At 46.4% G+C, this 16,657-nt stretch overlaps 1 pseudogene; it reads right to left on the bottom strand.

The window, feature by feature from the left end:
• Nucleotides 1-14,768: 14,768 nt before the first annotated feature.
• LOC107180940 lies at nucleotides 14,769-15,255 on the bottom strand (annotated as a pseudogene).
• Between the last annotated feature and the right edge of the window lie 1,402 nt (nucleotides 15,256-16,657).

Below are 16,657 nucleotides of genomic sequence, written 5' to 3'. Positions count from 1 at the left end.
GGATATACTCACAGGCTCAACTGTTGTTCCAAAGTTCTCCTCCAACCAGGCTTGTTTCCAGTCTTGCACCTTTATTTTTTTAATGTTTATTTATTTTTGAGAGAGAGAGAGAGAGAGAAAGAGAGAGAGAGAGAGAGAGAGAACGAGTCAGGGAGGGACAGAGAGAGAGAGCAAGACAGAATCCCAAGCCGGTTCTGCACTGTCAGTGCAGAGCCCGATGCAGGGCTCAAACTCACAAGCTGTGAAATCATGACCTGAGCCGAAATCAAGAATCAGATGCTCAACTGAGTCACCCAAGCACTCTTCCAGTCTTGCAACTTTAAAGTACTGCTGTAGTATGGACACATGTGAACATAGTGTGTTATTTGATTTGTGAATACGCTGCTCCGTGATCACGGAGCCCCTGTCCGTTTTCCCCCTGGGAACACAGCTAGACAAACTTCGCTGTCTCTCCTGCCATTTGGAGCATGCTGACTCGTGGGCAGTGGAATGCGGGAGGAGGTAATGTGGACACCTCCAGTCTGCCCAGGAAAAATGCCTACAAAATCCTCTCTGTCCTCTCTCTCCTTCAGTGAGAGAGTAGAGAAGACTTGAAGGTCTGTAAAGGGTGGAGCACAGGATCCTGGATCCCTGAGAACCCACTGGCAAAGAGCCGCCCAGGAGGGCCTTCCAGCCAGGAGCCCCCATGTTGGACCACTGCCTCAATGAGAGGAAACTTCCAGAGCTTCAGGCAGGGGCCAGCCAACTGTGGGGCTAAGGCCAAATCCAGCCTGCTCCCTCCTTTTCTATGGCCTGTGAGCTCCACATAGTTTTTACATTTGTAAAATGGTTTAAAGGATAGAATTTTGTAACACGTGAAAATGACGTGAAATTCAAATTTGTGTCCATAAATAAAGTTTGACTGGAGCACAGCCACACCATTCATTCGCTTATTGTCTGTGGTTTCTTTCACAAAGACAGAAATGAGCAGTTCCAACAGAGATTGTATGGTTTACAAAGCTTAAAACAGTTACTATCCAGCCTGTATAGATGGTTTGCCAACCCCGCCTTTCTCTAGCTAAGATTTGGGGGCTGTTGGTTATGAAAGTAAGCTTACCTGGACTGACATAACCAAAGGTCTTTTTTAAAGAGACAGGATAATGAATTTCAAGACTGAGATAAAAGACAACATTGCCTTTTGGAGGATTATGCTAATTTACATTTCCAGTAAGGCTTATGAGCCGAACCATTTCCTGCTCCCTTGATAACCCTGGGTGTGTGATCCACCCTTACCTGGAAAATCAGGGTAAGAATTTCACCTTCATAGGGTTGTGATAGAGCCGATGTGAAATAATCTATGAACATAACCTGTGCTTGATGGAGTTGGTATCTATCTTTGGATGCCTGGGGGTCCTTCTCAAGACTGTTACAACACATGGATGTTTTCAGTGCCTAAGACCCACCCTGGGAGGAAAATCTCCTTACTAAGTCAACTTACATTGCTTTGAGAGTGTCTGTGGATGGTGCTCTTTCTCCTTCTGACATGCATGTTATCACATGGCCTTGTGACAGAGTACCAGAACTCCGGTTCTTTTTTCTCCACTTGCTGGGTTTCCAAAGCTCCTCCAGACTCCACTGGAAGTAGAATGCAATCAGATGTTATGATACTGTGACTTCCAAAAAGGAATATATATTTGGTCTTCCATCCTGTTTCTGGCTCCTAAAACCCTTGGAATTTCCTGAAATGAGAGGAGTAAAGCTGTCTTCTGCTATGTCAATGAAGTGACTTTTATACCCCCATCTAAGGGTAGGGGCTGGTTGCCTTAGGAACCAACCATGTGATTGTAGGACTGGAACTTTCAGTCCCATCCCCCAACATCTGGAGAGGAAAAGGAACTGGAGGTTGAATCAATTGCCAATGACCCATGGTTTAACCAATCACGGCTATGAAGTGAAGCTTCCGTAAAAAATCAAAAGGACAGGTTTCAGAAAGCTTCTAAGTTGGTGAACATGTGGATATTTGGGGATACTGGTGGGCCTAGAGAGGACATAGAAGCTCACACCCTTTCTCTATACCTTGCCCTAAGCATCTCTTCCATTTGGCTGTTCCTGAGTCACACCCTTTTATAATTAACCAGTGATCTAGTAAGTAAAATAGTTCTTTGAGTTTTGTAAGCCACTCTAGTGAATTAATCGAATCGAAGGATGGGGTCATAAACCTCTCTGACAGTTGACACATGTGATAATCTCAGCTTATGACTGGCATCTGAAGTGTATGTGTATGGTGAGGACAGTCTTGTAGAACTGAACCCTTTAACCTGTGGGATCTGATGTTCCCCTTAGGTAGATAGTGTCAGAATTGAGTCGAATTATAGGATACCCAGCTGGTGTCAGAATTGGTTGATAATGTTGGACTCCGCATTCCCCAAAACACACTCAGATTGGAATTGGATCCAGAATCGTTGTGGGTAGAGGGTGGGCAGAGAAGCCTGAACACTTATACAATGGAAAGCTCTACTGGTAATAGATCAGTCCTCAACACAGGTAGAATGAGGACACCCAACTGTAAATTAACAGATCCCTACAGAAAACCAAGAGCCCTCTGTCTCCTTTGAAAATTCCTGCTGATGAGATAGCCAAAGAGTATTCAAGAAGATGGGAGGCAATGGTTAGACCACCGGAATTCTAGCACATGAGCTGGTTAAATGTAAAAGTCAGAGGCACAGATGGAAATTCTATCTGGCAACATCCACAGGTCTATCAGGAAAGTATAAAGCATAAAGGAGAGAGAAGGAGGAAGAGATATGCTGCAGTGAGCTCCTACCATCCATCATGGCCAGTTATTAAATACTTAGGAACTTTGTGAGCCTATTGATAAACTGTTCATAACTTAAACTCAGCCATGGTGGAAGTATTTATACCACGGAGATTGGCAGAATCCACAAATCAAGATGTGATTATTTTCAGAGATCTAACTTACCACTTACTACAGGGAGTAGAGGAATGAAGAATCTGGAATGAAGACAATGTCCCAGGAGGGAAAGATCCTCCATTCAGGGAAGGAGAAACAGAAAAAAAAAAAAAAAAAAAAAAAAAAAAAAAAGAGTAGAATAACCTTAGGAGGTAGGTATGTTTCCTTTAGGGAGATTTTTCAGCTAAAACTCAATGGTTAAGTAATTTGCCCAAAGTTACACAGCTAATAAGTGCCAGGGCTGGAATCTGAAATCAAGTGTTTCTGGCTGTGAGAGTATTTTTGTTTTTTGTTTTTCCATTCTGGAAAAAAAAAAAAAGGATGAAAGAATTGTTAAAATGGAATTACTGGGGTGCCTGAGTGGCTCAGTAGGTTAAGTGTCCGACTCTTGGTTTCAGCTCAGGTCATGATCTCATGGTTCATGAGTTCAAGCCCCACATTGGGCTCTGCACTGAAAGCATGGAGCTTGCTTGGAATTCTGTCTCCCTCTCTGCCTCTCCACTGTTCTCTCTCGCTCTCTCTCGCTCTCTCTCTCTCCCTCCCTCTCAAAAATAAATAAATAAACATTAAAAAATAAATGGAACTGCCTGTTTTAGAGTCTTTCTAGGGCTGGTTCAATAAGCTACCTAAAAAAAATCAGAGTCCATGAGTTAGAATTACAACTTGTTTTGGCTTGATTTTCAATAGCTTGATTTTCACAAATCAAATACACCCTCAGTAGACCCAAATTTGCTATCGTTAAAGGTTTTCTGTATGACTAATTCTTCATGTATAGTCCTAGAAGCTAATGCCAAAAATGTGTTTTGAGAAAGCTTTGGTGTTGTCCCTGGAGTCATGCCTAACCTCTCAAGAAAGCCAACTTTAGAAGCAAAAATCTGGATATAGTCACCACATCCAGGGACAGGGTGGTGACTTTGAAGGGGTTGACTGCCATTGAGAGTCTAAGTCCTTCCAGCTGTCTCATCATACCCCTTGGTGAACCCTTGGCAGATGTCTCCAGTGGGGACAGGGAGACGGGGAAGTTGGAAACTCACTAGACTTCTGTTTGCATTTCTTTTGGCAGGGATAGCTACATGTGTGGACAAGTATTATTAGGATGACTTACCTGAACTTAACTAGTCAGGATAAATTAAACATCTTCTTGACTTTCAAAAGTACTTTTACATTTTATAGTAAGGTCTTGGTGCTTTGTCTGCAGTGAGGAGTCAAACACCAAAACCCAGTAGTTGGAAGTGATGATTCACTCAACACACTCACGGATTTTGAAATAGAACATGGATCTCTCTGCTCACAAAAATTTTATTTTATTTTCCTTTCAGAATTTGGAGTTATCAGGAAACTTAGGAATGAATGTCAGCTTGTTCTAGGCTGTGTTCAGGGTTTTGTTTATGTCAACATGAAGAGTGGGATAACCCTTGACATTAGCACTCCTCTTCATTCTCTGCATGTGTCAATGCTGCAGCTGGCTTGACTCTTGACTGCAAATGGTTCTCCCCATTAGGGTTGGGCTCTTCTTCTGCAAGATTTATTAGGGCCAATTAGTTCTTCAGAGGGGTATTGCAAAAATACTTACAAAGTAAATTCAGGAGACACCTCCCTTTAAATGGACAATGTTCTACCAACAAGATGTAACACATCCAGAACAGGGATGTTAAATTTTCAGTCTTTGGGACATATTCTGCAGCCCTCCTTCTTTTCCCCAGCTTTCTCTGGAAGCATTCTTACCACATAGACATGCGACGGACAGGCATATGAGCTGCAAAGTAGTGGGGCACTGTGCCATATGTGAAAGAGATAACTGGTCTGGAATTACCCACTTCTCGTGTCTAATCTAATCTGGATAGTTGTGAGGCTTTCCAGAATACTATTTACATATTGAAACACTCTCAATAATTTGCAGATACTCATCTCTTCTGGAACGTTCATGAGTAATTTGTCGTGGTATCTCTATGTAACTGAAACAGAAGACTTGGCTCTACCCATGAAAGGATTAGTCACTTATATAAATAAGGATAGAAACAGCTTGAGGAAATAAATTCTGTGAGACTCAAAACGAGATCACTGAGCAATGAAATGTACACCACTGAGGCACATCACGCCACACATGGCACACACTATCTGTCATTGCATCCGCCCACCACCCCGCCCCCACCAGCAATACCAACAATGAACAATGGAGAAGAATGTGCACAGTATGGTGCCATCAACAAGGTATCATCAACATGTCCTCTTTCAAGCTAACTAGCATGGCATCAACTCACAGATTCATTCATTTGAGATTCATTCATTCCTTAATCTGACCTGATTTCCCATTCCCTCCCTCACCCTAAACCCTTCACCAGGTTCTCTGGAACTTTCCATCTCCCCAACCTCTTCTCTAAACTTTTCCTTAACTCTTTGCCTTAACTGGAATGGAGCTGCCCCTCCCTGGAGAACTCTACTTGCCCTGCTGCCTCTAGGAGAGTGGAAAGGGAGCTGGTATAAGAGAAAGATGGGTTGGGTCAGAAGGCAAGGAACTCCCACTGTTGCTTCCACACCACTGTCTTTCCCTTCCCGCTCTGCTGGCACCCTGTTCTTGCTGCTGTCATCCATCAACCCATCTGGCTGCTCCCCCAACCTTAAATGGACTCAACAGTTTGCCTTATCCACATGTTTGTCATTGCCACAGAAAGACTCCCAACCAAGTGGACAGGTTCCACCTCAGCCCTTTAGGACAAGCCTCAGAGATACTCAGTGCTGCTCAACACCCAGAATCATTCCCTTGGGGTTGATTTCAGGCTATCTGAGACAATTTCATGCCCTTTCCCACCCACATCCCATTTTCAGGGATGCCTTTGCCTCATATTTCCTGCACGGGAAAACTGAAACCAATAGAGACGCCATCCCTCAACTTCCCACCACCCCGCAAAGATGTGTACCTCCATGGTCCCCATCTCCCCAGGCCCCCCCCTGGTGCAGTGGGCAGTATATCCTACTCCCCTCCTCACCCTTGTATGGCATCCTACTTCCCTGTCCTCTTCCTTACCATCACTTTCCATCTTGCCACTGGATTGTTGCCTGCAGTGTACAAACATACTCTAGCACCCTTCAACCTAAAAACAAGCAAACAAACAACCCAGGATTACAAGATCCTCTGTCTCATCTCTCTGCTTTCTTTCATGGCAGAATGGCTCCAAATGCTGTCTCTACTCTCTGTCTCCATGTCCACACCACTACAATCTATACCTCTTCATTTCTTTCCAATCTGACTGTTGTCCTCTAGTCTCACTGAGACTACCCTTAGCAGGATCACCAATATCTCCTTGTAAACAAATCTGATAGACACTTTCTTCCCCCATTAGTATTGCTCACATTTGTCTATTCCCTGCTAACCCTCCTCTTTCAACTTCCTGGGCCTCTCCCCAACTTGATTTCCTCCTGCTGCATTTCCCGCCCATATTCTCTGGCCCTTCCTTTACTGACTAATACTCAATTTGACAGCACCCCAGGCTTAGCCCTGGGACCTCTTCTTCTCCATCTGCACTCTCTTCCTATGTGATGCTATCTGGTTTCATGACTTTATATACCTTCTATACACTAAGGGCCCCAAGAAGACCTCTCTAGACCTTGCCCCTGATCCTCATATTCTTATAATCAGGTGCCTCTTTGGAATTCCCATTTGCGTGCCTAGGAGGCATCTCAAATGGAATATGACCAACATGGAGCTGCCAATCCCCTCTTTCCCTCTGGGAAAACAAAGCAAAACAAATAAAGACATTTATTTTCTTGCCTTCTACAATTCCTCTCTCATGTCTGCATGTCCACAGTGCCTGCAGCCAAGAGGACTCCTCTGGATGCTTGGCACAGCATCCTGAGTCATGCTGATCTCAAGCCATTATGCCCTTTTGTGGGAAAGGTTGAGAAGAGAAACACTGTGGTCCACTAAGGCAACATGTTCAGCTTTACTTTCATTCAAGATTTTAACATCTCTCTGGTCTTCTGGGCTCCAGCTACCATCTGCTGCCATGCAGAACTGATCTCCTTACCTGCTCTGCAACTCTGCACCCTTCTCTGTGAACAACACCCTTATTTCCCCATGGGGAGCTCTGTGCTTAGGGTGACTCTACTCCCCAGCATAGGCAGGTGACCCCAGTATAGCCAACCAATCTATTCCATTTCCTTTGGAAGCATGACTCAAGCCTGAGCAGGAAGACAAAATTCCAGAACTTTGGAATTACTGGAAAAGTAATTACAGCTGCTCAGCTAAGAGAGTGTTGATAACATTTGAGCCCCGGATACAGCTAGGCTCCAAGTTATTTTCATATCTTGAAGCCAATAAATGCCCTAGTTTTATTTTTACTTAAGTCAGTTTGAGTTGGGATGATTTTATGCACAACCCAAGGAGCTCTAATTAATGCATCAATTCATTCATTTATTCACTCACCTACATACTAGGTACTAGGCATTAATCCATCTACTAGTGACTTATCTAAATCATGTCACTGAAACTACAAATGCTGCCCTCTCCCTGTCCTGTTGCCTATGGGACCAATCTCAAGTATTTATAATCCATAATTGGGCCCCATTTGATATCATTTCTCAAGACTCTCCTTAAATGAGCCCCCCACACCAAGGAAGCCAATTATAGTCCCCTTAAAAAAACTGTGTTTATTCCACTTTCAACCCTTTCTTGGCACTCTCCCCATGTGATCCATCTTCAAGACCCATCTACCAGTCATAGCCCCCTGTGATCTATGGATCCTTCTGCAGCAGCTTCTGGGCTGCATCCCTTGCTGGAGCCCGGCCTCCCGGGTCTCAATACCTATGTCTTCTCTCCTAAAGAGCAATATGAAGGCTAGGTCTGGGTCTCATGCTTCTTTCAGGTTCTTGAGAGCCTGAAACAGAGCAGGGTATGCTCATCAGTGACAAGAACTGACATGTGTACATTGTCTAGTATTTGCCAGACCCAGTTCTATGCTAATTCAGCTAATGCTCACCATAATCAACAATTGAGAAACTGAGGCACCCTTGAGTTTACCCAGCATCAAACAGCTGATAGGGGATGGAACCAGAATGAAAACCTAGAACTATCCCAACCCACACTGGACTTTATGGGCACGAGACTGACATATCTTCAGTGTCAGTTTGAGTTGGGATGAGGAGAGGCAGAGGAGGCTTGCAAGGAACATGCATTTCTGGAGCTACCTTTTACCACCCAGCACCTCTCCCACCATCTATGGTGAAGGGCCAACTTGAATCCATGCTAGTGGTCCACAGGTCAGTTGTTTGGCCCTTGCAGCAGTGTCAAACTGCTCTAAAAATGTCTCCCTCTCAATATCTGTACTTGTAGCCTTGCAGACAGTAACAAACAGTGGGCCAGGCATTGAGTAGCAAATATAACCAACTATTTTCCCAGGGAGTGTGGCGCCTTTCTCTCTGCCCTGTCTTTCTCAACCCTTTCTATCTGATCCTGGAGTCCACGTGCCTGGAGAAATGAGCTGGGAAGCAAGAAGCCATCCCAGAGGGGACACCAGACTGACCAGAAGCCTGGCAGGGGCACTGCTGAGGCAACGATGGGAAAGCTCAGCCTCCTGCTCCTGGAGCCAGTGGCCATTGGCCAGGACCGCTCTGTCATTGACCAGCAAGGAAACATGGATTCAGTGCCAAGGGCCACTGGGTCTCCTCAGAAGGACTAATCTGACCACTTGAAGACAGAGGTCAGGCCGATGGACTCGAACCAGGGGTTAATGGCCTCTGTCCAGTAAATGCTCCAAGTTTGATTAATTCTTTCAACAGATGTTTATTGATTGCCAGGCCCTGCGCCAGCACTCGAGATAGAACCAGGCCATGTCTCCTGCTGGCTAGAGACAGACGCCTGAACAAGAGCTCACAGGGACAGGAGAGGGTGTGTGGACAGGGAAGCAGAGGGGGGACTGAGAGCTTGGTGGCCTCTCTTCCATGCTGTGGGAAAGCCATCTTTGCCCCTGCCTGGCCCAGCCTATTTCTTGGCATCAGTACAGCAGATTCTTCCAGGTGCCCCTGGGTTAACAAGCAAAGGAAAACCTGGGGGTCAGCACAATGTCTTGCACCTAAGGAATTGGAACTAAACCAAAAGTGCAGCACTAGCACAGGAGACCCCTCCCTACTAGACCCTCCTCCTCTCCCTAGCCCCCTTTCTACCCACCATTCTTTCCCATAGTGGGAATCTGATGCTCTGAGCTGGGATCTGTCACTTCCCCAGCAGCCATCGGTGGGCCATTTGGAGAGCCAAGTTCCTTTCCAATCCTGAGAGGCAGTCTGACAGGGTAGAGAAGGTGGTCTGGATTCAAATTCTGGCCTGGTCACTTCAGAAGGATGACATAAAGGGGTTGAGAGCTTAGACTGTGAGTCAGACTGCCCGAGGCCAAATACCAGTGATTCCAGGTACTGGCTGTGTCATGTTGTGTCACTTACATTTCTAAACGTCGATTTCCTCCCTCATAAAGTGGGGATCGCTGCTGGAGGGTTGTCAGGAGTACTGGGTGAGTGAATTCATATAAACAGAGCTTAGCAGTGCTTAAAACAGAGCTAACCGTGAGTGCTTAGTTATTACTACTTAGTTATACGTTAGTTATTACCAGCTACTGTTATACCTACGCACAGGGGTGCTTAAGGAATTAAGTGGACTAATCACTGAAAAATGTTGAGTAGGTGCCTGACAAATACTAGTGTCCTTTCTTCCACGTTTTCTGATACAATGAAAAACACACAGAAGGCATAATCTGCCAGCTCCACCATCTTAACAGGGCACGGGCCTGCTGTAAAGAGGACTGTCCCGGGGGCTGTTCCTGCTGCCCCTCAGATGAACACCTCCCAACTCCTCTAAAGGGGTTGTGAGATTCTTGAGAAAGTATCCATTTAAGTTCATCTCAATGTTTACAGATGATTTTGTAATTATTAAGGAGATTTTTGTAATTATTATTTTTTTAATTTACTTATTTTGGGAGAGAAAGAAAGTGAGCAAGGGAGGGGCAGGGAGACAGAGGTAGAGAGAGAGAATCCCAAGCAGGCACTGCACTGACAGCGTGGAGCTGATGGGGGGCTTGAACTCACGAACTGTAGATCATGACCTGAGCTGAAGTCAAGAGTCAGATGCTTAACTGACTGAGCCACCCAAGCACCCCCAAATGTAGGCAGAGAAGTGGAAGAAGCTGATGGCAGAATCTGGCCTGCCATAGGCCTGGAACACCCCTGCCATTGACCCTGGGGTGGATGCCAAGGGTCGCTCTCCCTGGAACAGAACCTTTGCCTTTTGCAAGGAAGGAAGCCAAGGGCTGCCCCCCAAAAACAAGGCTTTAAAAATGCTTAGTACTCTCAGCATGTGAGTTTTCTTGCTGTCTTTTCCCAGGAATTTTTGTGAAGGAAGGAGGAACACCGTCAAGTGCCCCAGAGCTGAATCTCGAGGCCAGAGGTGACTATGAGGAGGTGAGAACAGAAGGGGGAGGGCCCCAGGCACCCTCTTCCACCGGAAATTGATGCCCCACAGTCTGACCAAGGGGTGTGGAGAGGGAGCTCGTTCTGCATGAGGTGTCTCCAAAGCCCTCCTCTCTGTAGCCGTTGTGGTGCCTAGCCCCTTATAACCCCTTACTGCCCATTACTGGGGAGAGGAAAGCCCCACTGAGGGCCTTTCTTCACACAGCCTCTGAAACCTTGGAGTCACCCCCAGGTGGGCTCCCAGGATGGCTGGGATGGACCTGGCCTTAAATTCTTGTTCCTGAACCCAGACTGGTGCCCCCTTGTGCTGACTGGATTCTCCATCCAACTGGTTCGTGCCAGCCCTCCCCCACATGTCCAGCCATGACTTGGGGCTGATGTCTCCATCTGAATGGTGACCCCAGTCCCTGACTTGGGCCTCACAATGGGATTCGGTTTCCTTTCACCCTCTGTCTTTGATCCCTGGCCTCTGTTTGCCTCTCTAGTTGGTGGAGTCATGTCATGCCTGAGCTGAGGACACAAACAGGCACCTCTAGACTGGGCTTGCTGAGGTGAGACCAGAAGAGTCCAGGGTAGAGGCCAGCAGGCAAGGCAGGTAATGTGTGATAAGGTCTCCTTGGGGTAGCCTTGTGGCAGGTGAATCACTCCTGAGGAATCCTCTAAGGTTATAAATAGGCCTGGCTGGCAATGATGGGAAAGAGAACAATAAGGGGACCATTGTCCTTCCTGATAGGCTGTTACTAAACCATGAATAATCCCTTTGAGGACTCAGATTCTACAGACAGTTCCCAAGCCCCTTCCGTGCCAGACTCCAGCATTGCAAGGGCACTAGGTGCCCGGGAGCACACTGGGGCTGTATATACATGCCTATACCAGGGCATTTAATGAATCAGCATACCAACCTGCGAGGTAAGTATGCTTATCCTGATTTAGAGATGGATCAACAGGTTAGAGGGGTTTCCTGCCCAGGCCCATGGCTGATTCACTGTCAGAACCCAGGTCTGTCTGTAGCAGAGCCTCTGCTCCTTCAGTCAAACCATGGGGCTCTCTAGCCTGACATGGGGCAGGAGGGTCAAGGAGCCCCCAAATGACCAGATCATGTGCTCTCACATCCAGGGCTAACTAACATAGCCCCACCAACCAAAGAATTCACTGAGACTTGAGTATAAGGCTGGCTGTGGGAACTGCCACTCAAGGGGAGAAGTGGTTGGGAATCCAGTTAAGCATGAATGGATCTATTAAACTTTTTTTCATCTCTTTTTCCCTTAAAAACATTCAATAAGAGGCCAGATCCAGGAAAGCCTTCCAAAAGGGACTAAGCAAAAAATACTCTTCTCAACTACAAGGTCATCCAGCTTCCATTTGCCAATGAGGGTCAGGTCTCTCTTCTTGCAAGAGTTCTGAAGACCATTCTCAGCAATTCCCTGGTCCATGCCATCACCCCCACACCTGCTTGTCCCATGCACCCCAGGATGGAACAAGGCTGGGACTGGCTGGGTGGGCATCAGAGTCTCCAGGAGATCAGGATCAGGTTGGATTGAGACCACCCAGTTCCTTGGGCCTCAGGATCAACATGCAGCACGATGCACATTGCCAAGCTGCCTGTGACATGCACATTGGGGGCAAAGGTCATCAGAGCCTGAAAGAGCTTCCTCCCAGCTGACTCCTGGGTCTTCTGGGGACAGAATCTGGGAAAGGTTGTGTCTGAGAGAGCAGGCACTGGACTGGAGAGACAGAGCTGGACTGTCTACACTGTCTACCCTGTCTACACTGGCAAAGTTAGAAGGGCAGATTTTAGCACTAGTAATGCAAGCTAGGAGGGAGGTTGGTTTGCTTACTTTTGTTTTTTGATTTTTTTGCATAAACACCAAGCCATGGTCTTTATTTCCCCTCCCCAAACCAGCAGCTACATTGTGAGAGCTTTCAGTGGGGGATGCATTTCAGGGAAGAGACAAAGTCTGCCTGGGTGTCTGCAAGTCCAAAAAGGGATTTCTAAACAGGCTGTCTGGGAAGATCTTTCCTACACGAGATCCTGGATGGAGCTGGCAGTGGTCTGACACACTTTCTCTATAGACACCACTTGAAGGCCTCACCTTTTCCCCAATACCAGAGGATGACATAGTCCCTAAGTGAGGCCACAGGGTTACTTACCATTGATCATCAAGTCCTATGGCTTCCTTGAACTCTGGGCATCTTACACACAAATTAGAACCAAGTATAACTCTTAGGTTAAAACAGGCTTTGACCTCAACACCTAAAACCTCAATGAAATGGCTTGATTTTCAATGCATGTGTCTTTTTTTATCATTTTAATTTTTTTAATGTTTGTTTATTTTTGAGAGAGGCAGACAGAGCACAAGCAGGGAAGGGGCAGAGAGAGAGGGAGACACAGAATTCATAGCAGGCTCCAGGCTCTGAGCTATCAGCACAGAGCCCGACACGGGGCTCGAACTCACGAGCTGTGAGATCATGACCTGAGCCGAGGTTGGACGCTTAACTGACTGAGCCACCCAGGCATCCCTTCAATGAATATTTCAATCAATATTTAAACGAAATATCTGTGTAATAGATATTGTCTATGTGTCTGTCTGTGTCCCTGGAAGTTTGTTTCCTATGATGCCTCCAAGCACAGGAATCCAGACTCACAAGCCAAATGCAAACCCACAAGCATACCCCCTACCAATCCCAAGCCTTCCCTCCTAACATTGGCACCCAGGGTTACAGTGAGTATGGTGGTTCTAAGTTTGAAGAAGCCCAATAGGCACCAGGCACCCTGCTGGGGCCTCTGGCCTCCAACTCCACTAGATTTGCCAACACATTTGTCCAATAATCCAAGATGGCAGAGGCCACTGACTCCATACTGAGATCAGTACAGCCCAAAGGGCTTGGAGGAAAGGAATCTGTGTGATCTGAGCACACGCCCAGTTGGCGTGCAAGCAAGACACCCATCTGCAGAGCCACTGTTCGCTCCTGTGCCAAGCCAGGCTCCCTTAATCTGCCAGCCGGAGTCCAGCCAAGGAATGGAGATGTAGGGCTGTCACTTCCAAATGGCACACAAATCCTCCCCTGCCAATTGGCTGCCTATGAGTAACTGGACCAAAAACATAAACATAGTCCATTAGGTCCATGGCAAAACAGGGCAGGGCAAGGCAGGCCCATCCTTGTCCAGATGGAGCTGGGCTTGGCGCTTTTTCCTATAAGAGCAGGGCCTGCAATGGACCCTGAGTGTTATGCCGAGGAATTTTCTGGTACACATAGCACTTGAGAGACATCACTGGCCCATTCCACTGGAGCTTATCTAGGAGACCCTGACCCAAGCCAGTCACCAGCCAGTCCCCTTGTCTTCCTTTCTCCTTGCCTTTCCTATGGTTCCATCCACTTCTGTGGCTATTGACCCATACCCAAACTTGTATCCCAGAGTCCTCTCCTGAGTTCCAGCAGGTAAAGAAGCAGTTCTTTGGGACACCCTGTGTCTGCTCTGCAGATGTCTCAAACTATGTCCAAGATGAACTGACTTTATTTTCCCACCCTTTATTTCCCACCTTTCCCAGCCCCAAATCTACCCTCCACCTACATTCTCTCTCTTGATAAAATTCATCTAGACACAGGGTCAGGAATTTCTGCTACTCCCCACCATCATCACCTCCACCTCCGCCACGACCATCACTAAAACTTCCACCCTGACCACTACCTCCATATTCACCTCTGTCTGTGCTTTCACCTCTGCCACCATCACCATCACCTCTGTCACCACCACCTCCACGTCCTCCACCACTACTATCATAACAACCTACACCACCTCCAGACTTACCTGTACCAACACCTCCACCTCCACACACACGTGCGCGTGCGCGCACACACACACACACACACACACACATTCACACACTCACACACTCACACATACCCCTAATGGGTCATCCAGTTTTGGTGGTTCTTTCTTCCAAATTTCTTGGAATCTGTCCCCTTCCATGCATCTACCCAAATGCTGCCTGAGCTAGGATTAGGGCACATTAATCTTGCCATAACCAGTCCATTCTTCATCTCTTCCTCCCATCTGCCTACACATAACTCTTAGGGGAACCTTTCTAGTGTGCTCAAAGCCCTGCAATGGCTCCCTAACACCTGCTCCTAAACTTCCCCAAATGTACCCTTAAAAAGAAGGTTTTGATAAAATATGGGAAATGCTGGATTAGAAATCTAAGACCTTTGTTTTTTGTGAGATTTCTCAGAATTTTAATATGAATAGCATGGAGACATTTCACTGGGAAGAAAACAGATATAAGGTGTAGTTTTCTGAATTTTTTTTTTTTTTTTTTTTTACAGTCTAGAGGTTTGTTTGTTTGGGTTTTTTTTTTTATACTTATCATGCCATGAATGAATAAAGAATGGGTTCCAGAAACCCAGGCTCCTTTCCATTGGTTCTCACAAAGTGAGCTTCTCTGGATGGAGCAGGCTGGTGCTTCAACTGAACCCAAGTATCTTTCTCTTTGGCTTCCTTCACTTTCTGATCATTTTCCTTCACATGCTTCAGGAAGCTACCTCAGCTCTGTGAGTGCTTAATATGATCAATCCGTACATTAATTTTCTCGGCAAGAATCTTGCCTGTAACTTGTTTGTTTACAATGATGCCAACAGCATGCTGGGTGACATTGCAGACTGTGCCAGTCCTCTCATGGTAACATTTGTGGGGTATTTCGTTTTTGAACAGTGCCCATTCCCTTGATGTCTCCAATATCACGTTTCTTAGAGATTTGCATGTATGTGGCCAAAGGAACAACTCCATGTTTTCTAAAAGGCCTACAGAACATATAGCAAGTGCCTCTCCACTTTCCTTTTGTGTTGGTCATTTTGGCAAATTACTGGAAGATGGCAGAACTTGCTGAAGTTTCTCAGGGTGGAAGAAACAAGACCAAGACACCTGTTTTGGCTCTGGCTTCCCCTCCTCACAAATACCTTCCTGCTGTTTACTCTGCACAAAGGTCCTTTCTCTCCTTGACAACCTCCAAGGTCAACATAATCACCACCCCCCACATACTCCTACCTTACTCACTTTCTAATATTATAATTATCTTAATTTCTGATTTACCCACTGTTCTAGGATCTCCCTATGTGTAGGGAGTATTGGGGATCCCCTCAACCAACACAGTGCCCGAGAAATGGTGGTGCCCAGTGTTTGTGGAAAACTGTCCAGGGCTTACTGATCTAGGCAGGAAAAGTTGAAGCAGACCAAATAGTGCCTTGTGCTATTTGCCCACACTCTGAATGTACTTCCCTCTCCCCTCTCTTGCTCTTCAGACCACCACACCCTGGAATCAGCCTCAGCACCCCCACCTACAGAACTCCTACTCATTTGCCAATGACCCAAATCACTAAACTCGCCCTGGTGTGTTGCAGTTTCCAATGGACTCAACTTCTGGGCAGAAGTCTACACAGCTGCCCCTCTGTCTTTCCCTAAGCCTCTCACCCACAACCCCACCTGGTTCTCTTCCCACTGGCCACTCTGTCCTATGCCTTCACCTTTCCAGTCAGTTCTGCCACTCATCCCCTTTCAGGTTTGGCCTGGTTCTCCTCTCCTGCCCTGGGCTCTTCCTCAGTGAGTTCTCTTTGCAGCTCCTCCCGTGGCTTTGGCCCCACTGCATCCTCTGATAATTCCCTCATGGTCTGCCTCCCTCAGTCCTCTTCTCCAAGATCCCGGTCTGATTCCACCAACTGCCCACTTGACAAATACACTCTGATATCTCACTGGGGCCTCAAATTCTGGAGAGCCAAAATATAAACTTTTGATCTGCAGGCTCAAGTATTTTCCCACAGTCCTAGATGGCACCACCATTCACGGCCATCCACCCACTCCCTCACCTCCCCAGCTTTGCCAACAGTTAGCCCCCGTAAATATGTCTCTTTTTAAAATCGTTAACATTTAAAAAAAATTATACTGTGATAATATTTCACATGAGATTTACCCCCTTAACAATTTTTCAAGTGCACACTGCGGTATTGTTAACTACAGTCACAGTGTTGTACAGAAGACCTCCAGAACTTCTTTATCTTGCATAATTAAGACTTTATGCCCTTTGATTCCCAATTCTCCATTTCCCCCTCCCTCCAGCCTCTGGCAACCACCCTTTTACTCTCTGCTTCTATGAGTCTCACAATTTCAATGACCTTGTCTGAGTGGATTCATACAGTATTTGCCCTTCTGTGACTGGCTTATGTTACTTTGCATAATGTCCTCAAGGTTCATCCATGTTGTCA

Source organism: Panthera tigris, chromosome B3 (assembly GCF_018350195.1).
Source record: "Panthera tigris isolate Pti1 chromosome B3, P.tigris_Pti1_mat1.1, whole genome shotgun sequence".
Classification (NCBI taxonomy): domain Eukaryota; kingdom Metazoa; phylum Chordata; class Mammalia; order Carnivora; family Felidae; genus Panthera; species Panthera tigris.
The sequence above is the reverse complement of the archived record's forward strand: the minus strand, read 5'-3'. Positions and strand labels throughout refer to the sequence as shown.